Source organism: Hyperolius riggenbachi, chromosome 11, assembly GCF_040937935.1.
Source record: "Hyperolius riggenbachi isolate aHypRig1 chromosome 11, aHypRig1.pri, whole genome shotgun sequence".
NCBI classification, from domain to species: Eukaryota; Metazoa; Chordata; class Amphibia; order Anura; family Hyperoliidae; genus Hyperolius; species Hyperolius riggenbachi.
The window spans coordinates 204,016,982-204,033,949 of record NC_090656.1 but is presented as its reverse complement, the minus strand read 5'-3'; the positions used below and the strand labels follow the sequence as shown (position 1 = coordinate 204,033,949).

At 45.2% G+C, this 16,968-nt stretch overlaps 1 long non-coding RNA gene across 1 annotated transcript in view; it reads left to right on the top strand.

Moving 5' to 3' along the window:
• Positions 1-15,399, top strand: part of LOC137538185 (uncharacterized) — a 72,227-nt gene extending 56,828 nt beyond the window's left edge. Inside the window, exon 4 of the long non-coding RNA XR_011024705.1 lies at positions 14,698-15,399. This is a non-coding gene — a long non-coding RNA (uncharacterized lncRNA). The remainder of the gene's footprint in view (positions 1-14,697) is intronic.
• The last annotated feature ends 1,569 nt before the right edge of the window (positions 15,400-16,968 follow it).

Sequence of the window (16,968 nt, the reverse complement as noted above, 5' to 3'; positions counted from 1 at the left end):
GGTAAACTAACACTGCACATCACTCTGAACACACCATCCCCACTGTCAAATATGGTGGTGGCAGCATCATGCTCTGGGGGTGCATCTCTTCAGCAGGGACAGGGAAGCTGGTCAGAGTTGATATCTGGATACGATATTTCACTACAGCTTGTGTTTAATGCACCTGATTTAAAGAATATATTTGGTGAGCAGGCAGGGCCGGCCCGCTCATGAGGCGGGGTGAAACATTTGCCTCAGGCGGCAGATCTGGGGGGGCGGCACCCGCCCGTCCATGGACGCTGGGGCCGCCCGCCGAGCTGGAGGGGTAGCGGGCAGAAAGGGGGTATTGGGCCTAGCGGCGGGGAGGGGGGTCGGACCCCCCCCTCCCTCGCCTGGGTCCCCCGATCTGCGCTCCTCCTCCAGCGTAAAGTACCAGCCAGCGTGCATATGAGAAGAGGCAACGGGCGGGGGAATCACTCACCTTCCGCGTTCCATCGCGTGCTCCACTGACGTCACTTCCGGCAACGCCGCCCACTGTATTGTAAGTGGACGGCCTTGCAGGAAGTGACGTCGGTGGAGCGCACGATGGAACGCGGAAGGTGAGTGATTCCCCCGCCCGTTGCCTCTTCTCATATGCAGGACAGGTTGGCTGGTACTTTACGCTGGAGAAGGAGCGCAGATCGGGGGACCCAGGCGAGGGAGGGGGGGGTCCGACCCCCCTCCCCGCCGCTAGGCCCAATACCCCCTTTCTGCTAGCTACCCCTCCAGCTCGGCGGCACCACCCCCCCCCCCACCCACGGGGGGGGGGGGAGCGATTTTTTTTCTAATTTTGCCTCAGGCGGCAAAAAGTCTAGGGCCGGCCCTGTGAGCAGGGGATTGAAGGGGGGAGTGTGACCCTTACCCTGCATGCGGTGCCATTTTATTTGCACAGTATGCTTGATTGACACAGGGTGTACTTGCGCTGGAGGATTACCCGCTATGTGCCTGTTTTTCTTTGATCTAGGTCTTTGAACTCATTGGCTTAAATTGGGAAGGAATACCAGACGCGCTGCTGCACCTATCTTACTTCTTGGAGAGTTGATGGGAAGATGGAGGGAGCCAAATACAGGGCAATCTTGGAAGAAAACCTCTTGGAGTCTGCAAAAGACTTGAGACTAGGGCAGAGGTCCACGTTCCAGCAGGACAACGACCCTAAACATAAAGTCAGGGTAACAATAGAATGGTTTAAAACAAAACATATCCATGTGTTAGATTGAATGGCCCAGTCAAAGTCAGGGATGGATCTAGGAGGGGGCAGGCGAGTTTCTTGCCCCAGGCGCAGTTTGTTGAATTCTTAAAAAGGCGGCAAAATTTGGATGGGGAATGGCAGTTTAGGCGCCAAAAACTGACCTTTAGGCGCCAAAACCTGACCTTGCCCCAGGCGCAACTTGGTCTAGATCCATCCCTGGTCAAAGTCCAGATCTAAATCCAATCGAGAATCTGTGGAAACTGCTGTTCACAAATGCTGTCCATCTAATCTGACTGAGCTGGAGCTGTTTTGCAGAGAAGAATGAGCAAGGATTTCATTCTCTACATGTGCCAAGCTGGTAGAGACATACCCTAAAAGACTGGCAGCTGTAATTGCAGAAAAAGGTGGTTCTACAAAGTATTGACACAGGAGGTTGAATAATTACACACACCCCACTTTGCAGTTATTTTTTTTAAAAACATTTTTTGGAATCAGGTATGATTTTCGTTCCGCTTCTCACGTGTACACCACTTTGTAGTCACAATTGAAGATAAAGAGGCGCCTTGGTTGAAATAAAAGCATCTAAAAACAGCTTAAAATCGAGGAAATAATATGAGGTGGCTTACCTCAATAACCAAATCCTTGTATATGACCAAAGATTTTTATTTAGCACAGGCAACGCGTTTCGCGAGTCCAAGCCCGCTTCATCAGGCCAATAAAAGTGCCAAAAGTCGATATGGCAAAGGGAGGCTTACGACAAGGGGCGCGTGATAGTGTGGGGTGTGCGGACGGGACGCGCAGGCTCGGTAGCTTGCAAATTCAGCCTGAAGTTTTACGGGGCTGATTGCGGGACCATGGATGGGACCCCAGAGGACGCCGAGGGACCTCGCGGCCTTCTTCATTAAGTGCATTTATAAATAAAGAAATAACTGAGAATCCCCCATGAGGAGATGGACTAGTCCAAAACTTGACAGATCAGATTTTCACTGCCTACTGTAAGTGACAGCAACATAGGAAATAAACCTTTATAGTGCATTTTACCCATGCATATGTATGTATTTGAAATTTTATAATAGTTGTCCTTAAATGGAATATAATTGTTGCTGTGAGGGGATTATTGTTGGTCTATTTTTATTCTCGGTGAAAGTGGAGTTTTAGTTTCATGTATAATAACAACTCCAGCTCCCTCCTTTGTTTCTGGGAAAAGCTGTGACAAAGCAAATTCTTATCATGGATCATTGTTCCTTCTCCTTCCATCTTCTGCAGACACAGGCAGCTGTTAATCTGCTCTTCCTGTGACCCGGCAGGGGCCTGTAGCTTTTCCAGCTGTTGCTCAGTGACGGTTAGTGAGCTCTGGGCATCGTCATGTCTCTGATACGCAGCATTTGCTGGCCGCTCTTTGTTTCTGTGGTCTATGGATGACAAACTCTCCATATTGTCATAAAGATTGCTGATGGGAGCAAAAAAAGACTAAAGGGCTTCCGGAAGTAACAATAAATACAAATATCCCAACTAGTCTTGATCTCCTGCCAGTGCATAGGGGAAGGGGGAGGATGCGGAGGGCTGCCATACACAAGCCAGATTCTCAGCAGAGGCAGCCCCAAATGGCACCCTTGGCCGAGAACCATCCAAGGTGTATAGGAGGCTTTTGACAGGTGATTTTACACAAAATACTGAACATTTTTGTTTTATTGATGTTTTTAATTTTTTGGTTTTTAGTTTTATACAATTTTTTTAAAATCTGCTTAGCCTCTCTTCCAAGCTTTTTTTAAGCCAATTTTCTTCCCTTGAGGCTGGTATTGCCAGCATGCCTGAGCTGGCCAGCATGGGGCTCTGTTGTGTGAATAATACCAGCCTGCATGATCCATGACACAGGGCTCTGCAAGACAGGGCAGAAATATTGCAAAACCCCTGTCTCCACGTCAAGTACAAGGGGCTCATCCCTACCATATGCAGCAGTAGGTTCTGGGGGGTTTACGGTAGAATCTGGGAGTCCCCGTCTTCAGAATTATATTGGGCCGTGTACAATAAACCAATCAGAAACTTAAAGAAAGTTACAGAAACGAAGATAAGGGGGGCTGACATGTGGAGATCATCTAATTATTAAAGGGGTCTCTAAGATTCTACCAAAGGTCCATCCTAGAGCTGGATCATCTACAAAGCTACTGCAGGTGCCTAGGGACTGATAGGTGTCCAGGGGCCACCTTTTCTGATACCCATCCCTTATCTTACCTTACCAAAGAAGACAGGTGGCCAGCAGGGGGAGACAAATATGCTTGCCTAGGGCCCCATATCATGTTAATCCTCCTTTGCCCAGAGCCCCCACACACTCATTAGTGGCATTTACCCCTACCTCCCCTCCCTGAGCACTGAGGTGGCCATGAGCTTCTCTGTCAGTCTGCGGACGCTTTGTACCTCATCCACAGCCGGGCTCTCAAATGCTGCCAGGACCACCATGTCTGTGACTTGTATAAGCAACCACTACTTCTCTATCACACGCAAACAGACCTCAGATCAGCACCAAAGTGAACAGAGGAGAGAGCAACACACTGACCACAGAGTACACTTCAGATGCGGAAGTGAGGTGATTGCTCATTTCCTGCATTTACAGTATGCAGCAGGGGCATAACTAGAAACCACTGCCCCCCCCCTGTGAAAATTTGGATGCCCCCCCTGGGGCCTGCCCAGGGCCGTTTTGGGGGGGGAGGGGGTAGGACTCTCCCCTCAGCGCTTCCTCTCCAGCATTAATTGGCGGTAGGAGCAGCGGCGGGCAGGAACACAAGCATACCATGCTTCCACCGCAAAGGTCCAATGTCTAAGTGCCACACGCTACTTCCTGATAAATTCTCTAGGGGGAGTGCTGAGGGGAGAGCCTGAGATGAGGGAGGTGGGAGTGGCCCCCCTCCCCGCCGATGTGGGGGCCAATGCTCTCTCCTCATGCTGCGACCCCTCCTGTCCCACAAAACAGCCCTTGGCGGGCCCCAGGGGTTTCCTGGGCCCCCCACGGGTGCAGGGGCTGCAGCCCCTATTGTCACGCCACTGGTGTGCAACACGGTTACTCCCCTGGACACCTATACTGGGGGTGGCTACCTATACTGGGGGTGACTATCTATACTTGGTGAACACCTAGGCTACCTATACAGGGATGGCTACCTATACTGGAGATACACCTTGGCTACCTACTGCTACTAGAGGGCTACATATTTTTGGGTGGGGGGACCTTTGGCTACCTGTTTGAGAAGGGGCTTCAAACTGTGAGGCCACAAATCGGGTACCGCCTGGTGCCAAAAAAAACTTGGGGCTAAAAAAAACAGCAGCACCCCTGGGGTTTTTTTTATTTTTATTTTTACAAAGTTACAGTATACCAGCTTCAGAATACACTGGAAAGATTCTGTTTGATGTCATTCACTTACAAAATAATAGCGATCACACGTTGCAGATTTTAGTACTGAAGTGCAGCTACGCTTTAATTCTTATCCTCCATTCTGTATTGAGTGACAGATCTGTAAAATTAAAATGCTGCCAATATTAAGCTATACTCAAGAACAAAATAACTGGGAAACAGAAAACATCAATGCCCTTTCCTCCGTACAGCAGCGCGAGCGGCGGCACCACCCGTACATTAACGCTACCCCATTATTCCGGTATCAGTGAATGGCGCTGTCTCTTATCGCCGTTTTATTCTCTCTTAAAACACAATGAAAAACACTTAACGTGAGAAAAGATCAATTATGCCACTTGCAGGAGATGACGTATTGGCGGCATAAAAGCATCTTCTGAATATATTCAGCGATAGAAGGTTATCGCCGTTTGAGAGTTAAATAAATGGTCATTATACTGAGCGATTTCCTTTGTGCGGCTGGCGCTTTGTTTCCGTACCTTGTCGCGGAGGTTGAAGTGCATCAGAAAGTGTTGTGAACAATTTGCCTGCCTCTACTTACGCGAGGGCCATTATCCCCCCTCTATAGAGTCTTGACACCTGCTCTATACAGCACTGGAGCGGTACAAGGCTGAGAACCTTATTGTCTGGAAGTGTGCTCAATGTCACCTGCCTCTTAGCGCAGTCACACCGACTGCCATTAAGCCACACCGCCCATTTCACCTTTTGTGGCGCTCAGGCTTAAGTCCTCCATTTGTGGTAATGAAACGCGGATTGTGTACAGGCGCTTCATCACGCCTCTTTTTGTCAAGTTGTTTCAATAATGTCATTGGCACTCTGTCTGCCTGTAACATAAACCTGAGGTATGTGAATCAGACACAACGTTGTAACCACTGACAGGCGACATAATGATGTTGATGATCTTGCTACAATTGGCAGTGGTCAGTTGTTTGGGGTTAGGCAAAGGCAGCAAATGAACAGTCATTTCTTCAAGTGATATTGGAAGCTGGAACAATGGACAAGTGGAAGCATGTGAGCACTTTTGACAAGGGTCAAATTGTGAAGGCTAAATGACTGACGTATCATACAGAAACGGAAGGTCTTGTGGAATAAATGTCATCTCAAGGCGTGAATTTTTTTTTTTTTTTTTTTTTTTTTTAGTCACAGAGCTGAATTCCTCTGTTATCAGCTCATTCATTCACTGGCTATCCAGCGCTGTTTAGGTTAGGTAAATAAAAGGAAGATTTTGTATTGGTGCTAATTGTTTTTATAATAGCTGAGCAACAGGTCAGATTACAGACCTTCTACACACATGTGCCGAGATGCATTCCAACAGCAGCTAATACGAGAGAATCCACAATCGTGCTAGCTTGCACCTAATCTGCATTGCTCCCTACCTCGGATATCTGCCTCTTTTTTAATTGTAAAATGCTGAAAAGTTAGTTTAAAAAGAAGATGAACTCAGGAGAAGATAAGGAGAAGAAGTTAATTACACATGGCCCCAGTCTCTAAATTTTCTACTCCTCACTCCCTCTCTCACCCTATATTTCCTTCCTTTCCTCTTGATATCTCCCTCTCTAAAAGAATTCCATTAGTGTGTCACCCTAATTATTGTAAGTATTTCTATAGCATAGTAATACTCTAATGTCCTATAATATTATTTTTATTTATTTACATAACCCTGACATCTTCTGCTGCACTTTACAGAGTACATAGGGCTCGATTCACAAAGCGGTGCTAACCCATTTAGAGACTTTAGGCGTGATAACCATTGCACCATGCTGGTGAAAAGCCAGTTTAGGCGTGATAAGTTTAGGTGTGATAAGTTTAGGCATGCTAAGTTTAGATAAATGTAGATAGCGTGCAAAGTCCCGCACGCAAAGCAGCGCCATTAAATTCTATGCAAAGTGCACCAGACTTTGCTAGCGCGAAACTTTTGATCAGCTGTGCACTGCGGTGTTAACGCAGTTGGTGCTTAAACTTATCATGCCTAAACTTATCACACCTAAACTTATCATGCCTAAACTTATCACACCTAAACTTATCATGCCTAAACTGAGTTTAGGCGTGATAAAGGGCTTTTCACCAGCGTGCTAACTGTTAGCACCGCTTTGTGAATCAGGCCCCTAGTCATGTCACTGACAGTCCTCAGAGGAGCTCACTATCTAATTCCCATCATAGTCCTAGCCTAATGTCTTGCCATATTATTCATTACAAGTCTACCTAAGCCCATTTAAAAACGTGCTTTAGGTAGTGATTTAACCGCGCCGCTGTGCGCCCCCACCTGCCCGCCGAGCACCCGGCCGCCCGTGCGCGCACTCGCCTGCCCGTCGGGCATACACACACGGCCGCCCTGCTCCCTGGCCTCACCTCCCATCCCAACGGCTTTCTGTACTGCGCAGTACAAAAAAGCTTCAGGCAGACAGACAGGGAAAGATGATGACGCAGGGACAGTTAGGTTTTATTGTATAGGATTATTATTATTATTATGTATTTATAAAGCACTAATATCATGTTTCTTTTATGGGAAAACACTGTTTTATTGGTGGTGGTGGTTTGTGGTTTCTGAAGGTGGCCTTGGCACAGGTAAAAGTGCCTACAATGGGTACAGTATCGACTAACCTGACCGTGACCTGGTCTAAATCGATCACCTTTTGCTTGGCCTTACAGGATACATTTACAGCATGCTAAAATCTATTGAAAATCTGTGTGTATTGTGTGGATGGATTCCTCTCTGATCTCATAATTATCTGAGATGGATCTATCTGATGGCCACATTGACCCATGTATTGCCAGCTTTAGTCTTTAGTCCTTGTCCTTATATAGCTCCATTAGTAGACCCAAGCCCGTTTAAAAACAGGCTCTAGGGTCTGTTTCTCGCTGCTGCCCGCTGCATGTTACGGCACCCGCCACACACGTGCACACGCGCACCCGGCCACCCGTTCACACACCCGCCTGGCCCCGTCCTCCTGTCTCTGTGAGGCTGGGTCCGTGCTGCGCACATACGCAGTAGCAAAAAGCAGTGGCGGCTCCAGGAAATTTTTTTAGGGGGTGCTATGCAGGTGCTGGACCAATTTCCGGGGGAGCTGACGAACGGCAAAAATGGGTGTGGCTACAACCGGAAAATGGGCGTGGTCATGACCGGATGAGGGTGGGGCTAACTGTAATTTAAAGTGAACCCAGGGTGAGAGTGATATGGTGGCTGCCATATTTATTTCCTTTTAAACAATACTAGTTGCCTGGCAGCCCTGCTGGTCTATTTGGCTGTAGTAGTGAACTGAATTACACCAGAAACAAGCCATGCAGCTAATCTTGTCAGTTCTGACAATATTGTCAGAAACCCCTGACCTGCTGCATGCTTGTTCAGGGTCTATGGTTGAAAGAATAAGAGGCAGAGGACCAGCACGGCAGCCAGGCAACTGGTATTGCTTAAAGGGAGATAAATATGGCAGCCTCAATATTATTCTCACCTCTGGTTCCCTTTAAAAGTGCAACGCAAAGACAGAGGGCCCAAGTTTTGGTGACCCTTTTCCCAGAAAATTCACATAATTGTGCAGGTTTTCTCAAGATGCACAATCGTTATCAGATATGACCCCAATATGCACAATCGTTATCAGATATGGCTCCAATATGCACAATCGGTAGCAGATATGACCCCAATATGCACAATCGTTATCAGATATGGCCCCAATATGCACAATCGTTATCAGATATGGCCCCAATATGCACAATCGTTATCAGATATGGCCCCAATATGCACAATCGTTATCAGATATGGCCCCAATATGCACAATCTGTAGCAGATATGGCCCCAATATGCACAATCGGTAGCAGATATGGCCCCAATATGCACAATCGTTATCAGATATGGCCCCAATATGCACAATCGTTATCAGATATGGCCCCAATATGCACAATCGTTATCAGATATGACCCCAATGTGCACAATCGGTAGCAGATATGGCCCCAATATGCACAATCGGTAGCAGATATGGCCCCAATGTGCACAATCGGTAGCAGATATGGCCCCAATATACACAATCGGTAGCAGATATGGTCCCAATATGCACAATCGGTAGCAGATATGGCCCCAATATGCACAATCGGTAGCAGATATGGTCCCAATATGCACAATCGGTAGCAGATATGGTCCCAATATGCACAATCGGTAGCAGATATGGCCCCAATATGCACAATCGGTAGCAGATATGGCCCCAATATGCACAATCGGTAGCAGATATGGCCCCAATATGCACAATCGGTAGCAGATATGGTCCCAATATGCACAATCGGTAGCAGATATGGTCCCAATATGCACAATCGGTAGCAGATATGGCCCCAATATGCACAATCGGTAGCAGATATGGCCCCAATATGCACAATCGGTAGCAGATATGGCCCCAATATGCACAATCGGTAGCAGATATGGCCCCAATATGCACAATCGGTAGCAGATATGGCCCCAATATGCACAATCGGTAGCAGATATGGCCCCAATATGCACAATCGGTAGCAGATATGGCCCCAATATGCACAATCCGGAGCAGAAATGGCCCCAATATGCACAATCGGTAGCAGATATGACCCCAATATGCACAATCGGTAGCAGATATGACCCCAATATGCACAATCGGTAGCAGAAATGACCCCAATATGCACAATCGGTAGCAGAAATGACCCCAATATGCACAATCGGTAGCAGAAATGACCCCAATATGCACAATCGGTAGCAGAAATGACCCCAATATGCACAATCGGTAGCAGAAATGACCCCAATATGCACAATCCGTAGCAGAAATGACCCCAATATGCACAATCCGTAGCAGATATGACCCCAATATGCACAATCCCTAGCAGATATGACCCCAATATGCACAATCCGTAGCAGATATGACCCCAATATGCACAATCAGCATCACCTGAAAAAGAAAAGAAAAACCCATTTACTCACCTACAGCCAGAAGACCTTCTTTCCCGACCTCCTGTCCCGAGTCCCGACCTCATTGTGGCGCGCAGCGCCCGCGCGCCCACGATCCTCTTCCTTCCCGACGTCACGACGAGACTTCCTGCCTGCATGCAGAGAGCAGGGCTACGGGAAAATGGCCGCCCGAAGCCATGCACTGCAGACTCGAAGTCTGCAGAACAGGGCTCCGGGCGGCCATCTTACCGTAGCCCTGCCTGCTGCTCCGTGCTGCCGCTGTGTGAACTGACTTGGCGTCTTTTAGACGCCTGAAGTCAGTTCACTCCAGGGGGTGCTTTGGGGGTGCTTGGACAATTCTAGGGGGTGCTCGAGCACCCCCAAGCACCCCCCTGGCGCCGCCCCTGGCAAAAAGCACAAACCAGCTACACAGAAACAGCACACGCAGGGACACAGGGAGATTATTATAGAGGATTACTTCAGCATTATACCTTCTTCTCCATGTGATACTTTATTTAATAGCTCCTTAGTTCTGTCTTAGATTTGTAGTACATTTTATTTACTCTCAAATCCAGCATTTAACCCTATACAAAATGAATGCTTTTCTTTTATTATGACTTCATTTATCTTGGCTTTCCATTTTCTGATCAACAATCCATTGATTGCAGCTGGCCTTGCGAAGCATAATACTTGTTTACCACAGCTAGTCTTGCTTTAACTTCACAGTATATCATTTCATTAAACATTACTCCTTAACCACTTCACCACTGAGCGGTTTTACCCCCTGACCACCAGAGCAATTTTCACCTTTCAGCGCTCCTTCCATTCATTTGTCTATAACTTTATCATTACTTATCACAATGAAATGAACTATATCTTGTTTTTTCCACCACCAATTAGGCTTTCTTTAGGTGGGACATTATGCCACTAATTATTTTATTCTAAATGTGTTTTAATGGGAAAATAGGAAAAATGTGGGAAAAAAATAATTTTTCAGTTTTCGGCCATTATAGTTTTTAAATAATGCATGCTACTGTAATTAAAACCCATGAAATGTATTTGCCCTTTTGTCCCGGTTATAAAACTGTTTAAATTATGTCCCTATCACAATGTTTGGCGCCAATATTTTATTTGGAAATAAAGGTGCATTTTTTTCAGCTTTGCATCCATCCCTAATTACAAGCCCATAGTTTATAAAGTAACAGTGTTGTACCCTCCTGACATAAATATTTAAAAAGTTCAGTCCCTAAGGTAACTATTTATGTATTTTTTTAATTGTAAATTTTTTAATTTTTTTTTTTATTACAAAAAAAATAAAAATGGGGAGTGTGGGAGGTAATGGGTTAATTTTTTGTGTATAACTAATTCATTTGTATGTGAAAAATGTTTAGGGTGTAGTTTTACTATTTGGCCACAAGATGGCACCAGTAACTTTTTGTTTAATGCGACCTCCAAGCGTCCTTCCGGATGCTTGGAGGAAGTAGTAGGAGGCTGGGTAAGTTTTTTTTTTTCACAACGATCGCGCTGCTTAGCGGAAAAGCAGCGGATCATTGCGGGGCTTAGATCAACGAACGGGAATGGATTTTCCCATTCATTGATCTCCGGGCGAGCGGCCGGCAGCGTGTTTTCCCGCGGGAATGCACGCTAGAGCGAGCGGGAGCGCGGAAAGTACGGATTTCTCCGTCCCTGGGGGTTAAAGGATGGAAAAAGGGATGGAGAAATTCGTACGGGCGGGGGTAAAGTGGTTAAAGGATACCATAGCTGAACAATACAGTAAAAATGGAAGGAGTAGGCATGTATATGTACTCCTATGTATATGCTCTCCACTTTCTCCTCCATCCCCCTTCTTTCTTGCACAAATGCCCCCCCCCCCCCCCCCCAAGCTACTTCCTGGTCGGCCGGGTCTGGCATTATTGTGCAGGCACTGGCCCAGCTGTGCATGTCCTTGAATGCGCACCTGCAGTCGTGAGCCCCTGTGTGCATGCGCATGACTATGTAGTTGTGACATGTGCAGAGCGTTGTGGCGTTCTAATGTCCAACCTGGCCAACGAGGAAGTAGCGGGGGCGGGAAGCATTTGTGCAAGAAAGAAGGGGGATGGAGGAGAACAGCGGAAGTGGTGGGCATGAGGACTACTTCATATACATACCTGCTCCCCCCGTTTTTACTGTATGGTTCAGCTCTGGTATCTATCTGGGTTCATTTACTCTTAGGCTTTGTATATACTGGTGTCTAGAAAGAGAGGTTTATATACTTTTGAACAAATGCTTAGGTGTGAAATGTATATGTTAACAATACAAGCCACACTGACAATCCACACTGGCATGATTGTGTCTTGCTTGTGTTTAAAAAAAACAACAGCTGTACTGGTGTTAGACTTGGAGAGCCTGAGGTGGGCTCATAGCATAAAAAAACGCAAAAAACACCGCTCCTGTGGGCCACACTGGCCCACTATCACTTTTGTGACCTCTGGGTCATGACAATGGAATAAGAGACTCTCTCTCATGCACAGCATGCAGGGGAGCAGCAGGGGGTGTGGCCAGGGAGAGAGCGATGCCCAATGGTAGCTCTGGAAACCCTGTAGGAATGCTCCTGGTGGGCGTTTTGAACAGGGAATCCCTCTCCCCTGTGTTTACCTCCAAGATGGCGACAAATAATGTTGCCAATCTCGGGGGACTATAGTGCAGCGGTGGTGGAGGGGGCAGAGAGCGGCGGTTGGGGGACACAGAGCCAAGTCATTAGGCAGAGAACATGCCTCTGCTTCCCACCTGCCCCCCCAAGAACCACCTCGGGTTCCCTTGAAGGTGGCGACACACGATACAATAAAATGATCCAATTTTACAGCAATTCGACAAAAACAGTCGTTTGTACAGCAAAATCGATCACATTTTCTGATTTATTTATTTTTTTGCAATAGATTAAAAATGTAATGGTGTTTGGTAGATTGTCAATTTCTTACTGTATAGAACCTAGCATTTTTTCAGAGTTTTCATTTTTTTCATAATTGGGGAAAAACTGAACATGTGTGTGGTGCATTGGTCAGATTTTTCTAATGTTTCAATTAATCAGAAAAATACAAAAATTGTCACCTTTACCAATCAGATGAACACAAATGATTGATTTGGGTAATGAAGGTACAGCAGTGAATATCTGGTACACCTTGTGGATGAAGTAAATAGGGCAATTTTATTGATCCGTTTTTGATATAACAATGAAGTACTATGCCCTGTTTCTCATTCCGGTACAACCAAACCATAGTCCACAACAGTTTCATAGACTTTGATCTATAGCAAAAAAAATGTAACAGGACCAGCCTGTTTTGGATCCTTTCTTGAGCATTCGTACACAAAGCAATACAGCAGAGCATCTAACAGGATACTTAGTGGGGCACTACAGCGAAAAACTGTAAAATTTAAAATCTGTGCAAACATATACAAATAAGAAGTATGTTTTTTCCAGAGTAAAATGAGCCATACATTACTTTTCTCCTATGTTGCTGTCACTTACAGTAAGTAGTAGAAATCTGACATTACCGACAGATTTTGGAGTCGTCCATCTCTTCATAGAGGATTCACAGGGATATAAAAATATCAAAAGCACTTAGTGAATGGCAGTTGCTCTGTCCAACTGCCAAAAAACTGTGTAGTGAGCAGGGAAGCTGGCCAGCATCATTGTTTAAATCATTTTTCAGGAATATCTTTCTAAAGAATTAGGCAGGGAACACACTTGACTATTTTCGTGCGCGTTTTCTGCACAGAAAAACTGAGAACTCATGTTAATCAATGTGCTAGTGCACACTTACTGTGTTGTTCGCACGCAGAAAAAAAACTGACATTCTGCATGATGACTCTGCACATTTTGGCAGTTTCCTCTATCATTTACATCAGCTGCTGTGAAAAAACGCGCGCGTTTTCCTGCATGGAAACACACTTGGTGTGCAGAAAAAGTATGCAGAAAAACGCGTGCGGAAAACTGAAAGTCAAGTGTGTTCCCTGCCTAAGGGTACGTTTCCACTTGAGCGGCGCGATTTGCTCGCGGAAACCGCGCCAACGAATCCGCATACGGTTGCGGATTCGTTGACGTGTCCATGCGGATTTTCACGCGGAATCGCCCGCAGTTTTAACGACGCGATTTTTAACCATGCCAATGCCGGCAAGCATTGACATGGGTTTTTAGACGAAATCGCACGCGGAAACGCTGGGAAAACCGCAAGACTAAAGAGCTTGCGGTTTTCCTATTTAGTTACATTACCGACGATTCGCGTGCGGGTGTGCGGCGTGCGAATTCGAATAACTCTGTTGTGCAGATTTTTCCTGCACAAGAAAACGCAACATTTTCCTGACAAGTGGACACAGGCTCCTTCACTTTTATTGGTTATGCGAATTTGCATGCGACGAACGCATGCGAATTCGCGTTAGTGGAAACGTACCCTAAAAGCCTTGCTGAGAATCCCCTATGAAGAGATGGACTCATCCAAAACCTGTCACTTCTGTCAGATTTCTACTGCCTACTGTAAGTGACAGCATTATAGAAGAAAAGTAATTTATGGCTCATTTTACTCTGGAAAAAATGTACTTCTTATTTGTATCTGTTTGCACATATTTTAAATTTTACAGTCTTTCGCTGTAGTGCCCCTTTAAGAAAGTAACTTTAGAACGATGCCTAGGATTGGGGACAGGGTGATATTTTTGCTCCCCCTCCCCCACACAATTATATTGGGCATGTTAGCCATGATGTTGGTGTCTTAGATATACTGTGGCCTAGGGCACAGTTCCCCATCCCCAATCCTGTCCTCAATGCCCACCAACAGTACATGTTTTGCAGAAAACCACAAACATGCACAGGTGGGGTAATCAGTGTCTCAGCTGAGCTCATTAACTACCTCTGCGGATTTCCACAAAACCTGCACTGTTGGTGGGCCTTGAGGACAGGGTTGGGTAACACTGGCCTAAGAGTGTTTCCAGACATTCAAAAGAATGCTATGTTTGATAGGGCACTGAAGATATTGGTTGTTTATGTGGAGGGATTGACTTAGCCATTAGGTCCACCATACAGGGTATTAAGCTTCCTGCATTGAAGCTCCAAGCAGAGTTTCCAGATACAGTCATAGTATGGACAGATATTGTGGCCAGGAATACTTTTTTTTACTAAAAATACTATACTAAAATACTAATAGAATACTAAATTTATTTCAGGATTGGTGGTGTGACAATCAGGCACATGGATTCCGACATTGGTCTGTCTCTGAGATGGGATGGCGATCATTTAAACGCTGTTGGGATTGACTTTTAGGTATTAGGGCTGCAGGAAGGCATTCAACTGACTTTTAGTTTGTGGCGGGCGTCACAAACATGAGACGTCACACTCATTACAGAGATGGAGCCAGAGTTTGTGGAGGACATACAATGGTCAGTTCTTTTTGATGGAGCAGAGTGTTCTGTACACGCAGATAGGCATCCAGCATAACAAGGTAGAACTCTTTACTGAAGAAAACATGCAACGATAAATCATTCACCAGCATCAGGAAATGCAGCTTACTTAGAATAGAGATGAACACAGAATGAATACAGGAGATCATAATACCACAGAAATCTTCACATCATTCTACAGACAGTGACGTCTTGTGGTTGCTTTACTATACTGCAGTTTAACTAATAATTCTGTTCATACTTCCAAGGAAATTCTGATACTTCCAACACTTTTGTGATGACAATCTACTCATGGGTGGGAATTCCTTGGGCTACGTTTGAAGTCCACATGGGGAAGGACCATGTTGGTGTTACAGATGTCCCCAAGTCGGTGTCTTCATCTGGAGGGCAGTTTTTTGGCCCTGTTTTTTTTCTTGTTTGTAGACCTTCAGAGCCCTTTTCTCAACCTTAAGTTTATTGCTACTTTGAACCATTTTCATTGTTATCTGTTAAATACTAACAATAATTAAAGGGCCGGTATGGCCTTAATAATCCATCTGTGGAAGTCTGTGCATTTTTTTAAGGTGATTATTGGGGAGGGGCAAAGTGCCAGCCAGTCTCTTATGTTTATTTTCAATACAGGCTTCCTTTAAATCCTTTTGTGAAAGTCTGTTAATATTGTCTGATCAATATCTATACTGTACATGTATTCCCTTAATGGTGGCCATACATGGTACAATTTTTTCATACAATCTTACCATTTCTATGTAGTATAAGGGTAAATTAAGAGAATATACTGAAAGGATAATTTAGGCAGTTCCCTTATATTACATGGAAATGGTAAGATTGGATGAAAAAATGGTACCATGTATGGCCACCATAAAAGGTGTTTCGACTGAGTTAAAGAGGAACTGTACCCAAATATTGAACTTCATCTCAATCAGTAGCTGATACCCCCTTTCCCATGAGAAAACGTTACCTTTTTTTTTCAAATAGATCATCAGGGGGGTCTGTATGGCTAATATTGTGGGCAAACCCCTCCCACAGTGCAATGTCAGGACCTAGGTCCTGACATCACAGTATGGGAGCCTTGTTGCATTTTGGGATATAACATCTGTTTCCAACTGCTAAGCAACCAGTATCTCCCTCTTTGCACATGTAGATCTATAAAAAAACAACAACAACCTTTTATCCTATCACATTGTTGGGGGTGTGGTTATAGATAATGGCAGTTGGTGCGGTCTACTTTTTTTCATGTCTTCCAGTAGTAAAGATGATGACATGCATGCTCATTGTGGATCAAACAATATGAACAAATTACACAGAAAATATCAATCATTTCCTGATCTCTCTTCTATTTTTTTAACTTCTCATTTTGCAAAGTATTGATTTCTTTTTTACGCTTAAGTTCTTCTTTAATGCCATTCATGCCAATGCCGGGCATACCACCTTCTCAGACAGAATTAGCTATGTTGGAGAAGGTGGTTCACCCCTGGTTGTCCATAATCACTGTCTACGAAAGTTTTCTTCTGTCTAGTCAGTATTTCCCTGCCAGGTAGACATGGGCATTCAGCAAAAAAAGAGAATAAACTTTTCCTAGACTATAATTTCACATTCTCCTGGAAGACGTGAAGAGGGGCCGGATTGTGAAGCACACAGACAAAGAACGACAATATAATATCATCCGTAAGCGGAAAAGACGCTGATGAAAATGTTTACCTTCCACTTGGACAAGGATCAAGTACATCCTTGTCACGTTGCAGCATCCATCTCTCCATCACAGACTCTCTCAGAAACACGGAGCTTGTGCTGTCCTCTGAATTTCTCTGCATCCATTACCATCATTGCTACACACTAATATTTATGACTATTTTTATGTTCGGAAGGAACTGTTCCACAAATGGTTCTCCGAGTAAGCTCCATCGAAAGCACTACAGGTTAAAATAATAAGGCTATGCTATGGTACCAGGTGACTTACATGAATCGAAAATGTCCACAAAAATTCAACAAGGTATGGTCTTAATGATCGGAGTACTCCGCTTTTCGCGACTTGATTAC